This window comes from Talpa europaea (genome assembly GCF_964194135.1).
Source record: "Talpa europaea genome assembly, chromosome: 5".
Taxonomy (NCBI): domain Eukaryota; kingdom Metazoa; phylum Chordata; class Mammalia; order Eulipotyphla; family Talpidae; genus Talpa; species Talpa europaea.
This window is the reverse complement of record NC_140071.1, coordinates 31021256-31028852: the sequence shown is the minus strand read 5'-3', so window position 1 is coordinate 31028852 and position 7597 is coordinate 31021256.

Here is a 7597-nt window from a genome sequence, read left to right as displayed (position 1 = left end):
TGTGTGTACCTGGTTAGTATGTACAGTACATATACACAGACACCATCTGCAGTGTTCCCGTCGAAGATGAGCGGTGATGTTGTTTGGAGCTATTCTTACTGTTCCCTCCCACCCTTTCCTGTGGCTACTGATTTGCCCCTTCCTGGAAGACCTGCCTTGTTCCTGTGAACTAGGTCCTTACCTTTCTTCTGCCCTCACTGGATTTGAAGGACTAGTTAACTCCCCATACAGGTGCATTTGACTCTGTTAAACACTGAAAACAGGAAATCCGCTGCCTCTTTAACAGCTGTCACCTTTCAGAGGGTGCAGAGATAGTACCACAATTCCTATTAACTAGGATTGTTATATTTGAGCACTTACAGTAGGTTAGGTTGAACTGTATGGAACTGCTGTTTTTATAGGTCAAAAGGGGCTAGTGATGGCAATTTTATGGATAAACACTAGGCGTTTTGCTAGACCCCAGTAGCTCTCAGACTTTCTATCCATGTCTCTGTTTAAATCGTAGTTTTTCCTCTCTGAGCACTATTCTGCATTGAACAACAAAACAAATTTAGTAATCATGCCTCTCTATAATTTGTGCCATCCATGTTCTTAATCTATTTTTCCTTGGTAGTTTGGAAACACTAAACAGAAACATGTTGCTCCCCACCTCCACCCGCATAAGCCCCCATCCTTTCTGTAGGAACCTAGGAACTGGGGTTTATTGGATTTTTTTTTTTTTAACATAAAGGCTCAGATCCCCTCACAAAAGTTTGCATTATTCCTTGCACTTCATACCATGGTTTTCACATCTTCCATGTTTCTGTATATGTGCTGGAGGGGATGAGGTATCTGTGATTGGAAAGATTTTGTCACCTGAGTCTCTGCAGCTAACTTGGTGCCTGTTAGTCCAGAGATTCTCATTCAGCAGTGTGCTGCCCAGGAACACTCAGATACTCTCCCTCTGTACATCTGCAGGTGGCTATTACTTAGTTGCTCAATGTCTTGGTGAAATCCCTATAAAGTAAAATATCTCCTAATCACATCCATTCCATTGTTAGCATCCCCCTGTAAAATGAAAACACCACCAACAAAAGTCAAGAACAGTCACTAGGAAAATTAACTCCAGGATCGGTAGGTTTGTATTGTTTAGATAAGTGTGAATGTTTGGTTCCAAGAAGTGATAGAATTTGTACTTTACCTGAACTTTCCATAAATGCAAACAAAAATAATGAACTTTAAATATAGTAACTTAAGTCAAATTTGTGCTTTGTTTTAGTTGGGCAAATTTCCTTTTGCCCCAAATTTCTTTTTTCCCATTGGTTAATGGCACTGCCAGAGTGAAAAAGAAGGTGTCATTTTGTGAATTTCTGTTTCTTAGTGAACTAGTATGTCATCTAGTCATAGGATGGAGTTGTAAGTTCATCTCAACTTGGCAAGTCTCCACATTTTCTGTATATGAGGATAATCTGAGTAGTATGGAAAAACAATAAAGGCATCTGTCTTTTTACTCAATAAAGATTCAACACCAAAAGAGTTGAAACCTAAACCTGTCTTCCTTTTTTAGAAACTGGGCTACCATCAGCTCTGAACTGTTTACCTAATGGAACTATGTGCCAGGTTCAGGAGCTATAATTAGATAGTGAATTTTACAATTGTGAAGGAAGAAAAATAGGATACTTATAATGACTGTTTTTGTGGAAATAGTATAAAAGTAAGGTAAAAATGATAGTAGAAATGTCTGCAGTATCTGAGTTTAGATTGTGTATGATTAATCTTTGTCCTTTTCAGGGTAAACAATCACCTCTACTAATAGTTGGGGAAAGAATTGGGTGGTTTTGCCGTATTATTTAGCTGGAAAGGATGCTTAAAAGCATCCTACACCATGAATAGAACAAGTGTATTTAGCTAGTCTACCTTTATAATCACTGGCCACGTACAACATTTACAGTCCTCACAGATGACTTTCAGAATTACAGCTATTTTTCTCAGAAGGGCCAAGCTTACGTTCTGTTCTTTTTCTAGGACTTGTAGAGAAAATGCTTCTTGGACACTGTTTCTAGAAATCCTTAGTCTGAAGTGTTTCAGGCCATCCTGTAGCCTTTGGACAGACTATAGCTGTCCAAAGAGCTCCTGGGGGTTCTTCAAACTTGGGGGAAACCCTGGTTTTCACAGATGCTCCACATGGCTGTCTTTAAAAGACTCAAAATAGTTTTTTGGGGGATGGGGGTTTTGTCCACTTTGTCATGCTTGGAACCACAAACCCAACCCCAATGTGTCAAGTCGTTGCAAAGAAACCTATAGATGTGGTTCACAGGTATATGAATAAGTATCTGTGTAAAACAGTGAGTGTGCAGTGTGTAAATACTTTAAATTATTATGTTAGAAAAATAAAGTTACATACTACGCTGTGGAATGTTTGTTCTGTGATTATAGTGACACCTGCTGGGAGAACTGAGAAACTCAGGACCAGAAAGTGAGGGTGTTTACACAAAATCCTTTGGTTACTGACAGTAAGTTGTTACCACCTGCCCACAAACCCGCTTATTTTCTAAACTATCTCATTCACTACTGTACCGGGTTCCTTTTAAAATTTTAAACAATTGCTTCCAGAAAACCAAGGGGAGAAAATAATTAAAATTAAGTGAATGCAAAGAAGCCAGTATCTGAAATCGGCCCTCAGGTATTGTAAGTGCTTTAGTAATAGTATTGGGCCTGCACTTTGATTCTTTCAAGGCAGCATGGACTGCACCACATGAACTGACCTGGTGGGAAGTCTTGACTTTGGAAACTTGCAAATCCTCACTTCTTGAGTGTTCTATGAAGAGACACCACAAGTTCATCTTTGTTCAAGAAACACCAAAAGGTAGATAGAGGTGTTTGGAAGGGAAATGCAAGCTGAGAGCATTGTTACTGGTAGAATACTAAGTGGAGCTAAGTGTGATGGTATTTTTATTTGAAATTACCGTTCTCCCCTCAAGTACCTCTGATAAGCAAGATGTCACTATTAACTAAAAGCAATAGCACGTGGTCCTTTTTACCCACATGTGATGTCTGTGAGGTGTGTGCTTAGACAGTCCTTGTGTCTCATCTCCATGTGAGCAACATGCAGTTTACAAGGAGACTGGGCATCTGGGCCCAGGAGAATAGCTGACACGGAACGTGGGCCTTTGGCCCATTAGAATGGTGTTCGAGCCAACTAAGCAAACCAATTCTGTCAATTACATTAAAACAGGTTTATCAAAACCACAGGAAGAAAGCAACAGTTCGTTGTTTTCTAATTCGTGGGTGACAGTTCTATGACCTGTTTTATTTCAATAATGAAAACTCCCACCTCCTGAAGAAGAAAAAAAAGTAAGCTTCAGCCACCAGGTTGAACATATTGATACAAGACAAATGAGCCACATAAGAATTGCCGTAAATGAGATTAAAAAAGGCAGGAGTATCTATCAATAATGTAACACTGCCACAGGACATGGTGCTGTTTGATGGTACAAAGGGCTTCCGAAGCCTTCTAACAGGAAACAGTGAGGTAAGAGTCACTGAAGGGAGATGAGGACAATAAATTTATCTTCATGTGAGAACTTCTTTTGAGCTGCCAAATAGCAATGCCATTAATGCACTGTTGGCCATTGGTGCAGTGAAGTCTGTGGGGAGAGCTATTGATTGGCTTGCTCTAAGTACAAAGAAAGGATTCTAGTCTGTCCCCACAGGAATGTTCATCTTCTTGGGAAGAAAAAAGAAAGCTGTGAAATAACTGGAGATGGCACACAACCTCCACATCCTTCACTAGAAATTTCGATGACATCTAGAGGTTGAAAAGAGGTGAAGACTTATCTGGGGAGCTGGGAGGAAGGGTCGCAACAGGAAAGTAATTCCAGGATGATAAATAGCAACTCACTGATTGCATTTGGAGCCACAGGACATTATTAAGGATCAGACATACAAATAAATATTTATTTTACACATCCTCTTTTGGGGTGGGGGGGAGCAGGAGAGCATGGTTCTGGCTTGTAGGGGTGCATGGTTTTGAGTTCAATCCACCTACTTCCCTAGTTGTGTGGCCTTAGACATGCTGAGCCACTTTCCTCATCTTTAAAATTAGGGGTTCCTAATAGAATTTTGCACCACACACAAGGGGTTAAGGTGCAGCCTGTGAAGCTGTCCGCAGCCTGTGCAGCACAAGTTTGATCCCCGGCGGGCCAGGGAGCAACCCACATGGTGCAGGAGACCTCTCCTGATTCGCCCGCTGCTCCCCTTAGCAGTGTATTTCAGTCAATCTGCCTGTTCTGTTCCCCATTCTGTCTGTGGTGAATCCTCTCACCCCCACGCCTCTGTACCCCAGTTCTTGTATGAATCGATAAATAAATCTTTAAAAAAAAAAAAGAATTTAGCACCACAAACATTCATTGTAAAGGTTAAATGTATTACAACATCTAAAAAGTTCTTAGCACAGTACCTGGTACAGACTTAGTGCTCAGCATACCTTACTTAGAAATGTACTGGGTTGATACAACAGTCAATCTGTAAGTTCTCCAGAGCCACTCATTTTTGTCCACATCTATGCTAATAGCACACTGACCGTTGTATTTATAAGTCTTGAAATCAGGCAGTATAGTTTTTTAAACTTGAACTTTCTCAATATTTTTCGATTATTTTTTAATTAACTGTTATGGCATTATAAATGGGTTTGTTATTTTAATTTTATTTTTCAATTATCCATTGGCCATTTATAAAAATAGAATTGTTTTTGTATATTGACCTTGGATTTTGCAACCTTTTTAATTCACTTAATGCTACCACCTTTTGGGATTTTCTATACATAGATGATCTTGTTGTGTGAAAATAAATACATTTTACAACTTGGAAAAAAAAAAGAAAGAAATGTACTGGTTGGAGGGGTTATATGTTCACTTTGGGGAACGATCAACCCTGTGAGCTATTTGTATTCATGTCCCAATGAAAATTTGGGGACGGGCCAAAATTCTACATACCCCTTAGCTTAGACACACTCATGAGGTAGGTGAACTCTGTGTCATGTCTCCAGGGTGAGCCGGTAAGACAAAATGCAAAACTGTCTCTCAGGTCCTGCCTGCTTGTTCCCTCTTGCAGCTTCTCCAGAAATCTCAACATAAATGCTTTTTAAGGCCCCACTAAAAAAGTAATCCTGACTTGTGAGCAACCATTTCCCAGGAGAGAACTTCAGGGGTTAAGGATGAGCTGGGACAGGAAGAACTCTGTTTAGATTCGACCAGCTATACATAACTATGTTCTCAGAAACACTTGTCATAGAAAAAGGAAAGAGGTAAGGCCTGGCTATCACGGCGGTGGACACAGTCACCCAGGTCAGCAAAGTCCTTCCATTCTCTGATTTTAGGATTTTTTTTCCCCAAATATAAGAAGTGAGAGGGAAACGATGAGAAATTGCACACACACACTAAAAAGGTAACATGGAAAATAAGTTGATAGGAAGATGTTTAAAAAGATAACAAAATAATAAAAACGGGAGGGGAAAATGGATAAAGTGAAGAAGTTAAGAGAGGAGGAATGATGGAGAAAAGTTGTATACAACTATTAAAACACAGAGTACAGGGCCTCCCCTGGTGGCGGAGCGGTTGCGCTCTGGGCTGCAAAGCTACCTGCAGCCTCTGCAGCGCTGGTTCGATCCCGGCTGCTGGCGAGGGTCCCACAAGGCGCGCAGACCTCTCCTGCCACGCCCACTGCTCCCCTCAGCAGTGTACTTTGTCAGTCTGCCTGTGCTGTTCCCCACTCTGGCTCTGGTGAATCCTCTCACCCTCCCACGCTTCTGACTGTACCCAGTGCTTGTCTAAATAAATAAATAAATCTTTAAAAAAAAACAAAGAAAAAAACCACAGAGTACAGACACAAAATTTCAAGCCCCTCTGGTGATATTTCTGAAGAAAAGCAGTGCTGGGGAGAATCGGATCGCCTCTGTAATATTAATCATGAGAGGTGACTTTTCATAGGAATTTGCTCATGTTATACTAGAGGCAAAAAAATCCTACAATCTGCTGTCTTTAAGCTGGAGAACAGGGAAAATCAGTGGAGACCTCCAGTGTGAATCCAAAGGTTTTGAGGGATGGGTGAGGGTGGGGGATAGTAGGGGGGGTGTATAGAGGGAGTAGGGACTTGAGCAGGTGGGGAAGGGGAAGGCGGCTCGTGTAAATCTTAAGGCCTGAGCTCTACGAGCTCCAAGAAAGGCAGGGCATGTCCAGTTCAAGAAGACAGATTTTTCCTTCCTCCATAGCTTTGTTCCATTCCAATGTCTGGTGGACTGGATGATGCCTTCCACATTAATGCGTGTGATCTTTTTATTCCACCTGCTGAAGCAAATGCAAATGCAAATGCAACATATCTTCTGGATACACTGCCACTGACAGAAATGATGTTTTACCAATTTTCTGAGTATCCCATAGCCTGGTGAAGTTGACACACAAAATTAACCATCATGTGCTCCTTTTATATATTTGCTTTTAAATTGTATTTTATATCCCTCAGGCATCTGAGAAGCTAATTATTGCCCAAGACTCTGGTTTCATTGACAAAATTCAATTCAATTCGAACTATCTGAAACACAAAGAGGGAAAGGAGGGATTTATTTTAAGATTATACAGGTATTTTTTTTTAAAGATTTATTTATTTATACAAGCACTGGGTACAGTCAGAAGCGCAGGAGGGCGAGAAAATTCACTAGAGCCAGAGTGGGGAACAGAACAGGCAGACTGACAAAATACACTGCTGAGGGAAGCAGTGGGCAGCAGGAGAAGTATGCGGGCCATGTGGGACCCTCACCGGTGGCCAGGAATCGAACCGGCACTGCAGAGGCTGCAGTCAGTTTCACAACCCAGCGCTCCACCTCTGTGCCACCAGGGAGGCCCCCATTATGGAGGTATTTTATGGAACCCAAAAACAATAGTGGGAGGTAGGCCATAGGGCTGGAAACAGAGTATGACATGTTCTGAAAAGCTACTGGTCCTCATCTCTGCTTCTGATTCTACTAACCCTTTGTTCTCTCTCACTCTGCAGGCTGATTTCTCTCCCACAAAAGTATTCCTGGGTGAACATGGCTGCCTCACAGAGTTTTGGTTCCCTCTACCTACAGCGTTCACATTACTGGGCAGGGGCTGGGGGAGCTGTGGCTTTGGCCTAGCTTAGGCCAGATACGAAAGCACAAAGCAAAATGGGCAGCAGGCATCTCCCTCACTCAGCCCAGGCCTCCTGATGCTTCAGCACTTTGCGCTCTGAGGCGTTGGTGCTGTGACCTCTATGTTCAAGTTTCGAGCATCCCACCCAATCTAAATGATAGCCCATCCGGGGCCTCCTCTGGTGGTGAAGGCAGTGGAGCTCAGCACTGTGAAGCTGTCTGCAGCCTCTGCAGTGCAGATTCGATCCCGGCCGGCCTGCGAGGGCCCCAAATGGCGGGGCAGACCTCTCCTGTCTCACCCGCTGCTCCCCTCAACAGTGTATTTCATCAGTCTGCCTCTCCTGTTCCCCGCCCTATCTCTGAAGAATCCTCTCACCCTCCCGAGCATCTGGCCTGCACGCTGGTTCTTATATAAATAAATAAATAAATCTTTAAAAAAATAATAAATGATAG